The sequence below is a fragment of the Halyomorpha halys genome, unplaced genomic scaffold (assembly GCF_000696795.3).
Source record: "Halyomorpha halys isolate HHAL.00 unplaced genomic scaffold, Hhal_1.1 Scaffold1133.1, whole genome shotgun sequence".
Lineage (NCBI taxonomy): Eukaryota > Metazoa > Arthropoda > Insecta > Hemiptera > Pentatomidae > Halyomorpha > Halyomorpha halys.
Window position 1 is genome coordinate 210,155 of NW_027114006.1, and position 17,381 is coordinate 227,535.

The window sequence follows — 17,381 nt, forward strand, 5'->3', positions numbered from 1 at the left end:
GGAGATGACAAGTAAGCTCACTCGTAACAGCGAAGATGAAATAAAGCAGCTGTTGCCAAAAAATAACCTGCAAGTTGAAGGATAATTATATATTTTATCTCACATGTACTTTCAAAATGACTTTAGAATAGAAAATTGGTGATTTTTTTTTTAAAGATTTCTTTTCGGAATTAAGGGTATCGCAGCTTAAGAGACGATTTTGGTTTTTTGAGAGCTAACTTTATTTTAAAAACCTTTGAGAAAGAATCTATAAATTAGAGGCATACCAAGGTGCAACAAACAGAAATCAACCTCTGGTTTCACTCACAAAGAACTAATTCAGAACACGTGAGTTGAGAAAATCGTTCAGGAAGGGACGTCGAGTGAAGTATAGATGATTCAAAAAACAGTTATTAATAAAAAAATGGGAAAAAAATCTGTTCTAGGGTAAAGATAAACATTTTTTTATAACTTGGAAAAAAACCGATGTGAATGTCGTATTTCATAGGTCCACCATAAGTCACTTGATCAACTGATGTATAAGTGGGGTGAAACGTTGTTTAACAATAAATAGTTACATTTTTCTATCTTCATACCTTTATTGACCGCCACCAGACCATCTTCCTACAATCTACTCTATTATCAACTATCTTTCATTAAAATAAATAAATAAAATCTCTATATGTATATAATAAAGTAAAAAATAGAATGAATATAATGAAAGTAATATCTACTTTGAAGATCCTAGCCCACTCCATTCCTCCGCATGAGAGGGGTACATCAGATATAGTATTTTATTTTATATTTCAGGTTCTAATTGTTTTAATTAGATCCGGTATTGTTTGGTGCAATTTATAGAGCCATAAAACAATTGTCAAGTTTGGTGTAGATTGGTTGAGTCGTGTTGAAGTATGTCGTATACTGAATATATTATTTTATCAGACGGAATGTAATATATAAAAATGGTTAAAGTTTTAAATATTTGTAAATAAGACATGTTGATTGTTTATGACAAGATTATTATAAAACAGCACACAAAGTTGCATTTATAGCTTAAGGTTTTCTTAGATCAATAGGGAAAATATATTGAAAATACCGTAAGTTATACGGATATCTGCAAGAGACATCTTTGTCCTGCAGGATAAAGAACCGCCTTCATGCAGTTTTGAATTAGAGTCGTTTCCAGCATTATCTGGAGGATTACACAAGAACTCCATTTTATTCTTGACTGAGTACAAAATGCATAGTGTTCAACCGTGAACAATGGGCCACATGTTTATTGTAGGCACATAAGACAGATATCGTGAATCGTCGTTTGGGCGAGTATCTGGTAGTCACGAAGCTAAATTCCTCCTGCACCGACTGGTGGCGTCTTGGCCACGATTCCAGCAACATCTGCCTGCTCTCCTATGCTGAACCTTTCAGCTTATTGGAAAAACTTTTCATGCATTTGTATCTTTTCGTCCAACACAGCAAGGCAGTTTAGAAAATTATTTTTGTATTTATAGAATAATAGAATATATAGAAATAAATAAAATAATTAAAAAAAAAAAAAAAAACTACGGATATATTCCTGCCCTAAATACCTATTCGTTATAAGATTCTGGGTGGTATTTCATGCCCCCATAAAACATATTAGTGGGTCGTCACTCGACATATATTGCGAAACTTGCGTAACCTTCCACTAAACGCTACGGATGTTAGGAACTCTTATCATGAGCTTGTGAATGTAACTTTACAGAAAGCTATTTAAATCTGTATGAGTGAACATTATGTAATGTTAACATAATAGGTAACACACTATATATCATGTAACATGATAACTAACATACATAATACGTGTGTAAGGCATAGGTAGTTCTTTTTTTTTTTTAATTAAATAATTTTTTATTTTAACGTTCTTAGTTGTTCGTATATTGCTATTTTATATTTTAATCTATTTTCATTGTCCAGAATTTGGATGGATGTGAATCGAGTATCGATACTTTAGTTAACGTATCGATTGAAAGGAATATCAAAATTTTGGTAGTATCACTGCTTCCAATCCAGAAGGTAGAATGTCTCCGAAGTTAGTTCAAAAGTGTTTGTTTAGACTGATTTAACATACTATTGGTATGTTAACACTGGTGTGTTTTTCTATGGTATTTGGTATACCAAGTATTTGGCATCCCTTGTGTCATTTTAATGTTTATAATACTAATTGTGTATCTATAACCTCATTTAGAATGTTATTATCTCTTTTCATTTAATTTGTTTATATCTTATCCGAATAATGTTCTGCCCCATCAATGTATAATCTCTTCTAACAAAGACAGAGCAAAATCTCTTTAGTTTATTTGTTGAACAAGCTTTAGGACAGTGATCCTACCAATCCTAACAGTAGCCTCACCACTATGCTGATGACACATGTGTGCTTGCTGTTAATAATAACCCTTTGATTGCATCCCAAACTCTCCAATCCCATATCACTGGCCTCAAAGAATGGTGTCGTAATTGGAGGATTAAGATAATTACCAACAAATCCCATCAAATCACCTTTATCCTTCGTCGTAAACCTACCGACTGCCCTACAGTTTCATTTAATAATGTTACTCTTACCTCTGTCAAACAGATCCGCTACCTTGGACTACATTTGGACAAACGATTAACCTGGAATCCTCACACAAGACTGAAAATACAGGAAACTACACATCGATTTCGACTATTACAGCACTTACTAGACAAACGGTCTAAACTTCCAACATATTACAAAAGACTGATCTACATGACTGTAATAAGGCCAATCTGGACATATGGAGTCGAGCTTTAGGGCTCCACTAAACCTTCGAATTCCTCTCGTATCCGATCCATACTTAAAATTAATCCTTCTTAAAATTCTCAATGCTCCTTACTTTGTTATAAATAAAATCATTCATAAAGACCTTAATGTTCCCTATGTAACCGATCTAGCCCGAACCAGATATAACTCCTTCCATTATAAACTCCCTAGTTAGCCATAGTAAGAAGATAGCCACGAGACCTACTAATGTAAAACGTCATTAGAGTGCTGCCAATGGGTAGTTTCTCTACACGCCTGTAACACTCCAATTTAACTTATATCAGATTTACTAAATGTATTATAATGTACATTTGTAAATAGCAATAAATAAATATTGAAAAAAAAAAGAACATCTAATTTGAAATTTGGGAATAACTTCAGTGGCAGACTTCTGATTTTTGTATATTCTAATCAAAATGAGAATCTGTATTAAAGAAAAATTACTTTAGAGTTTGTTCAGAAGTCTTTTTTAACTAAGATTAATAAATTCGTCAAGTGAGAGTCCGTGAGTAAAGAACGATATTTATTTTTTACCATACTCATTTTGAAAAAAAAAAACTAGAGTTGAACCAATCTTCAAAAATATCGTTTTTATGGCTATTCTATTATCAGAATAATAACTTTTACGAACATCAAACATATCAAGTTAAAATTACCCTTATATCCCAGAAGGAAAATTAATTTTTTTTAAAAAAACAAAATTAGCCATACAAAAACATTTAAAAACCTTAACATAATGACTTAAGTATTCCCATTCGACCTTAAACCTTTCATTCACACCTTTCCTATTTTTCCTAATCCCCTAGCTCAAATCTCAAACAGCTTCACTAATTTATATTATCCTGCTCAAGGATTAAAACGGCAGTGACCTCTCTTCCTCTCTCCTCTCTCTCACTCTCACTCTTTCTCTTTTGGTTCAATCCTTTTTCAGTTCCACCCATCGCTAAAATCCACCTCGAAGGTTGAAACGGCAGTGACCAAGAGATCTTTTGTAAAATAAAATTGCCAATGGCCAGTTGCCCAATTCACGTAGAATGTTTGCGGCTTTAGCGCACTTACTCAGACTTGACTGGCTCATTACAGTGACGCGGTGAGAGGGCTGCGCTGGGATCTTAAAGAGTCCTGCTCTACCCCACATGCGTAGGAAATACAATGGGCTCCTTGGGTCGAGATTGTAAATATTGTACATAATAGTGTAAATTTGATTAGTGCTTATTTTATTTTTATTATTATTTTAATTATTTTTTTTCTTATTGCTACATTAGTTCTAAGTTTTACTTATTTTACTTTATCCTAGTGTGTTTTATTTATTATTTCTTCAATTAAATAGTTCGATTATGCTCATTTTATTTATGAAAATATTGAGATTTTATTTATTTCTCTTATTTTTACTTATTTTTTTAAATTATGCTACTAATTATGTGTTCATTTATAAATATTACTCATTACCCAAGGTCATGACAGATTGTAATATTTATCAATAAATAAAAAAAAAGGTAATTTAATCATATTTAGAAAACGATTTTCTCCAGACATTTTTTTTTTCTGTAAACAGTTCGGTTTAGAACTAGTGTAGCGCAGAGAGGACATCAAAGGAACTCGTGCTTAAGAGATTAAAGCAGATGAGGCTTGAAAAGCTTTCGTGGTCTTAACGAGGGAAATCTGTGGCTTCCTGTTGCTGACTCGTCTCTTTCCATAAAGCCCTCTTTTTTTCAGACGTCCCTAGACTTCAAATGGACATTATATTTTTATCATTAAATATAAGTAAGTGGATTCACTTGGTAATTACATTCATGTTGTATCAATAATAATTTTAAAAAATATATATATAAATCTAATGTAGTTTGTATAGCTTACAATAAATTATATTTTCGATGAAGATGTCCAATTTCTCCACAATCATAAAATATAAATGGTATTATCTTAATCATACTATTGTGATTTTTAAATATAAGAAGATGGTCAGGGTTGCAGTCAAAAACCTTTCCCTTTGAACAGCCTTGATGAAGCCCTCCAAAGTCCGAAACGTCGTTAAAATAGTTATTAAAATAGTTATAAACTATTTGTTCTTTTTTTAACCGCAACCCTGACCATCTTCTCATATTTAAATTTTTACGGTCAACTATATGTACATATATTGTAATTTTTATTTTATCATATTTTAAAATACTAATTAATGTTCTGAAATCTTATTAATTTTGCACACTTAAGGTTTCTCATACTTTCAAAAATTAATTAAAAAATGACCTCTGTCTTATTTAATTAAACTTTTTCCATTTCACCTTGTGCGGTGATTTCATATCTCAATTATTACAGAATTGTCCTTAGAACTTAAGACTTTCCTATTATATCGTAGACAACCATTTTATTAACACTAGAACATAAAACAAATTAATTGTATTTTTCAAGCAAGATTTTTCATAACAATTGTCTAAAACATTTTAGCCAAAATTACTTAATTGACTAGCTAATCGGTAGGAATAATATCTCTGATAAAATTGGTTAATAATATAAATCGTAAAAAGGTTTGAGAAAGAAAAGTTCATAAAAAAAAAATATATTATGTATTAGAACAACAGATACAAATAAATCAAATTGAAAAATATATCCTTGTATAATTAAAATAAGAATATATAAGATTTATAAAAACGTTTTTGCTAGCAGTATTTTTTGAGGGATGATTTTCACATATCTGTGATTTTTTTAAAACTAATATAAAAATTTCAGAAAACGATCTATAAACATTTTTAGAATGATATATCCAAACCTTATTTGAGTAGTTCCTTAGTGATTAATGTATTTAAAAATCTATTTCACAAATAAAAAAAATCTTAGAAGATGGACTAAGTTAGTTATTTTATCATTTTTTTTTTTTTTTTTTTTACGTGCAATCCAAACCACTGGAAAAGTCATTTTCAGCGATATCAAGATAGGGATGTATTGATACTTTAAGGGAATGAGTATCAATGAAAAATTATGAGAAATTATAATAGTATTTATATCAATGGTTCCCAAACTGGGTGCCGCTGTACTCGCGTACAAATCATATAGTAGGGTACCATGAGCGAATCCTATTTTTTTCAAAATACATCGCATTTCGATAATTGCTGCAAAAGGGTGTTCGACTTACTGAAAGTATTAGAAAAAATGGTGCAAAAAAATCAACATTAAAAATAGTACATTACTATTTTAATTTATTTAATTAAATTAAAATAAATTTAATTAATGTTTATTGGAAATTTGACAGTTTGTTCTTTAAAAAATTGTTTTCTCTCACAATAGCAATAAAAAAAAATGAATCCCCCCCCCCAAAAAAAAAATTATGAACCGCAGATCTATATAAATAATATGTTTTTTGTGCTAATTAAGTAGTTTGAAAAATAATAAGCATTTTTTTTAAGAAATTAGATTAAAGATTTAAGAAAACGATTAATTTTTTATTTTTTTGTATTTAATTTTTTCATATTTAAATTTTTATCAACGCTCATCATAAATTAGTTATTTTCAATTAATTATAGAACTTGAGCATACTTGGTGCTGTAAAAGAAAAACTCACATACTAATCAAACTATATAATGGAAGCCAAAGTTTTGCAGGGTTTCATCAGGGCTAAAAAAAAAAAAAATCTAACAAAGCAGAGTAGATAACATAAAATAAACTAAGTTGTGGCTAAATATAATTTAACCCATATATATTAAATTTATATGAAATATAAATTTTCTTTTATTAAAAAAGTATAAATGAATAAGAACTACAAAAAGGTATTAGACAATCAATGAAAATGGAAATGATAACGAATAAAAAAGTAAAGTTGTTTTGACTTTTATTTTTATTCTAACGTTTTCATTAATTGTTTACCTGCGAAGTGGAGCGAATCGTTGGCTCACATTAAACAGTTAAATTACTATTTGAGTTTTTTCTTTGACTTTACCCTTCTTGTATCTTCCTTTTGTATATTACAGAAGGTCGACATTCCAAAATTATATTCAATTTTTTTTTTTAAATACTTTTTATTTACTGATAGATATTACAATCTGTCACACAGTAGTGGGCAATAGGTAATAGTGATGAATGATCACATTCATACTAAAATAAAATAAAATAAATGAATGAATGAAAAAAAAAATCTCTTTTAAAATTCATCCAAACAGATGAAGGATAAACCAAATGAACATAATCAAACTATGTGTATGAAAAAAATAATATAATCTCTAGTCACATTTACACTCTTAAATACAATATTTAGATATTTATATTACACAGACCAATTTGGACATATGGAATTGAGCTCTGGAGCTCCACCAAACCATCAAATTCTTCCCGCATCCAATCGTTACAATCCAAAATCCTACGTAAAATCCTTGATGCTCCTTATTACGTCACAAAGTAACTCTTCATAAAGACCTTAATGTTCCCTATGTAACCGATCTAGCCCGAACCAGATATCACTCCTTCCATTATAAACTCTCTAACCACTCAAACCCCTTAGTTTCTAATCTTTTATCCTCTTCCATTCCTGACAATCCTCCGAGGCGTCTGAAAAGAAGATGGCCACGAGACCAGTTAATGTAAAATGTCATTAGAGTGCTACCAATGAGTAGTTTCTCTACACGCCTCTAACACTCCAATTTAACTTAGATCAGATTTACTAAATGTATTATAATGTACAGTTGTAAATAGCAATAAATAAATAATAAAAAAAATAAAATAAAAATACAATATTTACAAAATCGACCTGAGGATCCCTCAGCCCACACTATCTCCATGTTTGAGGGGTAGAGCAGAGCTCAAAAGATCCCAGCGCATCTCTTTCACCGTATCACTGATAGTGAGCCAGTGGAGGCTGAGCAAGTGCGCTAAACATATTTAATTAAAATAGCCATATTCACATAAAAAAAATTACTACAGACTTGTCGGAATGTACCGTCTGGGGTTTTGCTCATGTGTAGCATTGATCTGTCACAGATATCTCCGCTTATATCTCTTCAGTATTTTCTTAATGTAATAATATCCGGGATTAACTTGTGAAAGGTCATCCTCATCTTGTTGAGGAAGTGAAACGCTAGTTCACATATTTCAATAGGAGGAAGATATCCTGGCTTTCCTTTGATGTTCCACAATTAGACACTCCCTGACAAGCTGAGGGCTGAGGAGGGCTGCCTTCCAGACGAACGGAGGTCGATCCTTAAATAATTGGTGGCCGCTAGTAGAGCCAAGACCGGGCCGAGTCATGAATCAGTAGAAGCGTGACTGGCATGGTTAGCCCGCATACTCCCCCTTGCAGGAGTACAGTCCTATCCCATCCTCTAAGGAGTATTTCTATAAAATCAAACTCTACTAAAAATACTTCACGAGCATTATGGCCAATGGAGAAATATATCGGATCTTTATTTGGCCTCTTGTCTTTTTTCCCTTCCCTTTCGATTCCCTATATGGCATTGCGTTTCTACCGGTAAGATTTTATTAGAGTCAGAAAGATATAGTTGGAAGGTTCGGTATTTATGTAAGGTATTTCCCACCAATCAAATAGTGTGTTGAATGGTATTGACTGATGTTCAATTAAATCGACATTAATTCTTCTTGATCCAATATTAAAATGATTGTCAATCTTTAACCTTTTTTTTTATAGCCAATGAATACAGACAACTTGCATATCGTAACATAGTAGTATTTACTGACGTAGGAAATATATTTTTCAAATATTTAGATATGAAATAAATAAAAAAATGAACTCAAATTACTTTCAATGCTTTTATTTCCCTTTACATTTGTATTTCTATTCAGTTATTGTATACATTTATATTGCAACAAATTCATAAACGAGGCGTTGAAAACCAGATTTGACTATCTCACACTATGAAAATTGACTAAAAACCGAATATTTGGTGATAAAAATAATACATTTGACATAAAGTGAATAATTTTACAGAATGAAAAAATAAAATGTATACATATTTAAAAATTGAAATATGGAAAGAAAAATATTTTTAAAAATTATTAATAACTAATTAATTTTATTTCCTTAATTATGTTATTTTATCTACTTATTCAATTACCTTTGCATACTTTTTATTCTCCACTTCTCTCATCACTTCATTTTATTAATTCTATTCTGTCAAATTATTCACTCTATGTCATTTTGTTTATATTTACTTTTTTATATTCTATATTCATTGGTTGTTACCTTGTTCTGTTCATAGCCCTTATGAAGGCTAGAAACTCTAGCCGAAACGTTGGCACGATTAAATAAGTTACATCAACTTATTTGTGATTCATTTTGACAGGACCCCCAACCATCTTCTCCTTGTACAAGTCATCAACGGTCAACTATCTCTCATAATTACAATACATTTTTAGTATCTGTTTCTTGGTAACACAAAATAATTCACTTTCGAAACTGATCTAATGCAGTTTAACAAAAATTTGTTAATTCTTTTATCCTTAAACGGCTCTGCCAAAATTCACGACTTGTATGGACTACTATGGTTCATAACCCCTCAAACATAGATATTAATTAATACATTACCAATATTAATATATATTTAATATATTATCAATATTAAATAATAATATTAATTAGATATTACTGTTAAGAAACTCACTGCCTTTCTTCTACTAGCCTGTTTAGTAAGATTAGAATATTTAACATCAAATAATACATCCATAGAGATCATTAACGTAGATTCCTTGATTAAGTTAAATAAATTGACATAAATAATAAAGATTGATAATTCAAAATTGAAAAAATAAATTATAAATATTATAAACCACTTAATTTAGGTTCTTTTTTTTTTTTTTTTAAGTGAGATTCACATTTTATTATTAAATATCAATAAAAGTGATTACGGAAAGAACCTTGAAATTGAGGCATTGAAATTTATTATATTAATTTATATTAAAAAAAATTTAATCTGCACCTCTACAACCCAGATGGGTCAGGGATGCATGAAGTACTGTTACTAAACCAACGATTGTGCAAGGGGGTGGTTAGAATCACTTTCGACCACAAGATTTTTACTCAATTAAGGATACCCACTTCATGAAGCTGGGTGGAACCCGGGGTGCTCCCGAACCCACAGTGACTCACGGGTAAAGTACAACAGAAAATAATTTTCTGCCATAGCCGGATTCGAACTCTTTGGAGAATGGTAGCCTTACTAAGGAGCTACCTACTCCAAACTATGCACACACATGTAATACAAATTTCTTAAACGGCTTTTCAATTGGCCATTTTCAAAATATTTTTCTCCACCCCAATAAAAATATTAATTAATCTCTCTCTTCCTGGTAAAATTAATCTTTGATAATATAATAATAAATTCAGCAAGGCAAGAAAGACAGATATGAAGTAATCCTGAGATTGCAACTAGAAATTCATTATTCAATGTACTGAAAAAACTCACTTTAGTGCCAATTAGAATTATGATTGAAGAGCTGATTAGTGACTTTGTTTCTTTAATACATAGTTAAAGATTATGACTTTTAATTTTTGAACTTTCTCTTTTTAAGAGTTCTCGATTCTAAAATATTTCTAGAATTGAGAGCTATGTACTAAATTCGTCGTACATTTAACAATTTACTTTAATAATTACTGATTATAATATATTTACTGTTATTGCTTTTTATCGATCTTTCCTAAAATGACATCTAACACCTTCCAAGAAGGAAGAGTGTATTTCTATAATGTACTTCAGAACTTTCTAGCCACGACTATAGTGGCGGATTTCACGTCTACGGTGACATTGCGGATTTAGTTGCTGCTTAACACGAGGAAAGTGCGCTTTTACTGATCAGAATCAAGATTCTTGCATCTCATGTGCCAAGAGGGCTCTGAATGGAATATAGTGTAAGTTCACGGGTAAGTTATATCCAAATTACTACTCTACGTGATACGAAAATACAATGAAACAAGTTTTGTTGAAGGTTCCCATGAAAAACAATTTCACTTTTTGTTAGTCCAGATTTTTACCCAATTAAGGGTACCCAATTCATGAGACAGAGTGAACAAGGAGGGAGGGCTCCTGAACCCACAGGGATGACTAACAGCTAATGTGAAACAGAAAATAATTATCTCCCACAGCTGGATTTGAACTCGGACCCTTGGAGCTGGTAGCCTTACCATTGAGCTTCTCACTCCCAAATAAATTTATATAATAATAAAAACATTATTACAGTTTGATTATGTATATGCATGTATTCCACATTTCACATGTATTACACATAACATTTTGGTTTTTCAATTGGGCATTTTCAAAATGTATTAATTTTTATTTTTTTTTTATTTAATAATTTATTTATTGTTATTTAAAACTGTATACAAATATATACAACAAGTAAATTTGCTGTAGGTGACATAGTGACATGATACAAACATGTGGAGAATCTACCCACTGATAGAACTAGAGGAGAAGGTCTCGAGAGCATCTTCTTTTCAGGCACTTTGGAGGATTATCAGAAATGAAAGAGGAAGCAAGGTTAGAAACTAGTGGGTTTGAGTGGTTGAGAAGTTTACCATGGAAGGAATGGTATCTGGTTCTGGCCAAATCGGCAACATATGGAACATTGAGGTCCTGATGGATGACTTCATTTGTGACAAATTAAGCAGCATTAAGGATTTTACGATGGATTTTGGACGGTAAGGATTGGATTCGGGAGGAATTTGATGGTTTAGTGGAGCCCCAAAGCTCAACTCCGTATGTCCAGATATGCCTTATAATAGTCATGTAGATCAGTCTTTTGAAATGGATTGGAAATTTAGACCTTTTGTCTAGTAAATGTTGTAATAGTCGAAATCTACGAGCAGTTTTTTGTCTTTATGTTTTTAGTCTTGTATGAGGATTCCATGTCAGCGTTTGTCCAGATGTAGTCCTAAGTAACGGATCTGTTCGACAGGAATAAGAGAGTATTATTAAAGGACAAGAAGTCATGGGTTTACGACGAAGGGTAAATGTGATTTGGTGGGATTTATTGGAATTAATTTTAATCCTCCAGTTTAAAATTTATTAATTTCTTAATCCCAATACAAATATTAAAATCTATTTTCAATCATACAATTGATGTGAGAGATTTAACATAAGGTTGTAAAAGAAAAAAAGTTTCAAACCGTATTATTCTGAAGATAATAAAGCCCCGAGTTGCTGCTTAACCCGAGGAAAGTGCGCTTTTATTGATCAGAAAAGAGATTCATCTCATGTACCTAGAGGGCTTTGAATACAATATTGTGTAAGATTACTTAGGTAAGTTATCTCTATATTAATATTCTGCGTAAATAAGAAAATACATTGAAATCTATTTTGGGAAGGTTCTGACGGAAAGTAATTCACTTTTTATTAGTCCTAGGGCTTGATGGAAAAATATTATTGCCTTTTAAGGCTCTTAAAAATTGTAAATTAAAAAAAAATCTAAACATGTGATTGTATAGATTTGATTTGCATTTTATAATTTGTCATTAATAATAATAATTTATTTATTTGTTTATGGGGCAACCCCCGTACAAATAGAGTTAGCCTGTGAAATACATAAAATAAACAATCAATTGTAGTTTAATTTGTCATAACTATAAAATGTAATTTACTAATTTAATATATTAATTATCTGTTAACACTAACTACGAGTGATCCACTTTACTGTCAACGCTTTATTTTAATCCTCCAACGTTTCGGCCCCTGAGCCATTTTCAAGGAGGCAACCTAAAATTTTTTTGTGTGCATAAATATGTGCATTATTAAAATAAAACAATTATGTTCTTTTAAATAATATTAAATTATAAATAATAAATAAAGTAACGATAATTAAGTTGTAAATAATTTAACCTCTGTAATTTGGTGATAACAGAGTCCTGACCTATAAGTTTTATAGTTAGTATTGTTGATGTGTTTAGTAAAAATAGGAAAAAAAATAGTTTTGATATTGAGACTGTATGTTTTGTAAGTGAATAGGCAATTTATAAAATTTAGGTGAAACTGTTACGATATAAATTTGATATTTGGTTTTTACTTTTGAAGATTATATGACATGAGCAATCAGCCTGCAAATGAAAGACATTTTTAATGTCAACAATATTGGTATTATGTGAGGAAGTAATATGGTAGTAATGTAAAAATTATTTTTAGGTTGTCTACTCGACAATGCCATAAGGGTCGAAACGTTGGAGGGTTGAAATAAACTGTTTAGAGTAAAATGGTTGATTTGTAGTTATTACAAAATGTAAGTCAAACTCTATTTTCTAATAAACTCCTAACAAACGTTTTTGTTACCTTGACGATCAACAATTATTCAAAGAAAATCACAATAGTATCGATTACCTCTTTTCTTGTGTTCCTTTAGGGTATTATCCTCGGTCTCATCCAAAACCAAACTTAAACAACATACATCCCACCAATCCTAACACTATAAACCACGCATATAAATACTTGTGTGTGTATGTGTACAATATGTGCATACTAATATTATCCTAAACCCTGTAATCACGTGTCTAAAACCTGAAAGAATGGCGTAGAAACTGGAGGATTAAAATTAACTTAAACAAATCCCATAAAATCACTATCATCCTTCGTCGTAAACCTATGACCTGTCTTTTATGAATTTTGCACCCAGGAATCGGAAGGTATATTTCTCCTCCATTTAATCCGTTCCTTTCACTACCACCGGTGTACCACACCCAGCAAAACCGAATCTATAAACTTCAGTGGATTTTATTTCAAGTAATCACTTCTATTATGGTAATTGTTAATAGAGAGAAATGCTTTATTTCATTGAATAAATCAGTCAAATTTTATCAATCTGGTACAAAACCGATCAGTCCACAAACATAAAGTAATAATTAAATAACTTATTTCTTTTTTCTTTTTTTATTGCATTAGATGATAACATAACTCACAATTGCCTTGGTAAAACATTGTACAGAAAAAAAGTCAGAATTTTAAATAATTTTGAGTTCGAATGATCCTTAAAATAAGTTTAGTATACATTATTAAGTTATACAATAAATCAATGAATTACAAAAACCAATTTTAAATATTATTTGATAAAAATTAAAATACACCACTTGTAATTAAAACCATCTTTATTGCTAAAATCAGGTTTTTCTATATTTTGTACTACAGCGGTTCTTCAAAGGAAACGAATGGATTTTCCTATCAAGATTTAAATGAATTCAAAATCGTAAACGAAATTGAAAACTAGAATTGAATGAATAAATTAGTAAATATTAAAATATAGCAAGAGAAATAGAAATCCAGATCTTTATAAGGCAACTATTCGATAGAGAATAACATAATTTCTCGTGGGACAAACTATTAATTACCTAATGCGCCTGTAAGAAAGTTCCTAGCCCATATCAGATCTGATTATTATCAATGAAAGTCGAAGCTACCACTACATGTTTAAATAATGCCAATAATTAACAAGCGAATTGAGTTTTCACTCCTTATTTGTTATCTCAGGACTAACAAGTTAGTCTTTGAATAGACGTAAGAAGTACGTAAGCATGACAATCAGCAGTGTTTTTCTTATATTTTGGTCATTTAATTACGTTATCTATTCCGTAAGTATAAACATGCTTGAACTTTCAGAGAGTAGAATAGAATAAGATATAAAATAAAGTCTTTGCTGGGGCTGAGTCCTTTTAAGAGTAACAGAAATATGCAATTAATATATATCTTTTAATGGAGATTGTTGAGGTGAAAAATAAATTTCCTTTAGAATTAAAAAAAAAAAATTAATTTTAAGTATAACCAATTTTCTATAAAGAAATGGATGTACTTAATAATGAGGAAAATTAGTACTTGAAGATACCGAAACCCGAAACTTCCAAGGAAATGAAATCCAGAATAAAATACATCAATAGAACCTACAATAAAAAGAATAACCACAGCATATATAGTATCTTAAATACGTGAACTAGGAGATATTATAGTTCTAATTCTAAAAAAAAAAAATACATAAAAATATGTGATCGGATACTTCAGTGGTAAGGCACTGTGCTACTAACTCCAAGGACACAGGTTAGAATGAATTGGGTACCTTTAATTGGGTAAAAATCTAGCGATTGAGCGTGATTCTAACCAAATCACCTACTTGCATAACCGTGTAGTAATAGTATTTCCTTACTAAGTACTGCACCTGTGATCCTTCATAGGTTTTTAAAAAAATTACATGATTATGTTTAATCACACATAATATATTAGTTTAACATAAAATTAGAAGTTTTAGTGGAGGTTTTAATTTTAACCAAGATATTATTACCAAGAATGTCGTTTTGGGATAGAAAAGGAGGGTCGAAACGGCGGATATTTGGGAATTCCAGGAGGTAGTGCAACGGACTAAAAAGGACTGTTTTTAAATTATTTAAAACGGGATAAAGAAGTTAGAAAAGTGGGTTCTTGTTTCATGGGAATGGATTAAGCATTTGAATTAAAGTGGACTGTTGACTTAGGGAGGGTGTTGATGGTTTGCATAGGTAAATATCTGAGAAAATATTGGGTGCAGTTTGAGTGAAAGAGCCACTTTAACTCCCCTAAAGATGAAATTCATGATTCACTTCTATCTGTTCTCTAAAATCAGGAGGCCTTCTTATACGACACAGTTGTGAGAGGAAGTGTCTAGAACGAAATAGCTTAGTAAACATATAACTCATTGATCGTCAGGGAATTTGAGTGATATGAGGTTTCCAAGATAGGGTATGTTTAATAATAATAACTATATTTTTAACAGAGGAACTGAAAATTAATTGAGGTAGGATAGGTAGTGTTGGATCTTAGGAGTGAACTGGAATCTACAAAAATACATGAGTTTTAATTGTGTTTAACATCGAATTATTCTTAAATATAAGAATGCGGTCAAAATGAACAAATATTTTTAACTATTTAATGTCCGACGTTTTTCCCCTCTTTGCAGGGCTTCATCAGGACTAAAAAGATACAAAAACTACTAAGAACATTACTACAATAAGGTAAATTAAGGTAGGATAAATATTATATAAAAATTAAGTGATATGAAAATTACATATAAATAAAAGGAAGGAAGACATAAAATAGTATTAATATAAAATAAACTTAAATAAACAATGTTAAGAATAAAAAAATGTAACAATCGTAAGATTAAAAATTAAAAATTGCGTAAAATATAAAGTTAAAAACGTACTTGACACGTATATAAAACAAAAAAAAATAAAAAAATTAAATGAAAACAAAATAAATAAAAAAAAAAAAAAAGTAGAAGGGGGACCACAAAGAAAACAGAAAAGTAGATGTGGGAACACAAAATTTTTCTGATTTATTGTCAATGACTGTTTAACCTATCGCTTTGAAAATGTAGGTGGTCCTGATTTGTTCTTTGCTCCTTTATTATCATTTAATATCATCATTATTAATTTGATTTATATTTATTCTTTCACGACCTTTATTTAATCTCAACTTTCTTCTTTATTCTCCGTCTATTAGTGTGTTTAAATGTTGATAACACAACAAATCTACTTTTCTGTTTTCTTTGTGGTCCCCCATCTACTTTTATATTTTATATATATTTTTTTGTTTTATATACATCTGCTGTACGTTTTTAACTGTATATTTTATGTAATTTTTAATTTTTATTCTTACGATTGTTACATTTTTTTATTCTTATCATTGTTTATTCAAGTTTATTTTATGTTAATACTATTTTATGTCATCCTTCCTTCTATTTAGTTATAATTTTCTCATCACTTAATTTTTACATAATATGTATCCTATCTTAATTTACATTATTGCATGTTATTGTTGTAATGTTCCTAGTCGTTTTTTGTATCTTTTTAGCCCTGATGAAGCCCTGTTGAGTGGAGCAAAACGTCGGACATTAAATAGTTAAAAAATATTTGTTCTTTTTTGACAGCAACCCTGCCCATCTTCCTATATTTAAAGTTATACGATCAACTATATATATATATATATATATATATATCAAATCAAATTATATTGTTTATCCTGACACTGATCCTTAGGTTTTCCATAATATTCGCAAATACTACGAATAACTCAGAGGTAGAGTAGAATAAATAAATTGTCAGCGTACTACTTGGTGATGAGAAAGGTAGCGGATTCATTTAGGAAAATGGCTAATACAGGAATAGGGACTGGGCAGGGAAGGATGAGCAAATGAAGTTGTTAGAAAAGGATAGTGATTTCAATCTGGCAAAAAGGATTAAATGTCTAGGAATCAAAATCTTTAGAGAAGTTCGGAAATATGAACACAATAAAGCTTTTTTCATCCATAACTGCATATACGTCATTTGACTAAAGCGGATAGAGTGGATATGCCGGATCGGAAACCAATTTTGAAAGTTTGATTCGGACTCTTCTAGGAAACCGGATATTTGATGTTATGATAGTTCTTTATAGTATTTTGAAAAATTAGAGTACGGAAATAGGATGGTAGCCTTTATGGGATGACGCACTTGTTAACTCGATGGCTTAAATCATATATTAAGTTCAATCGCTACCTAAATTTCATCTTATAATCAATTCATAAAAAACTAAAAAAAAAAAATAAAAACATTTATATGAAATTTAATAAAAACTTCAATTATTTATCACAATATTATAATTCT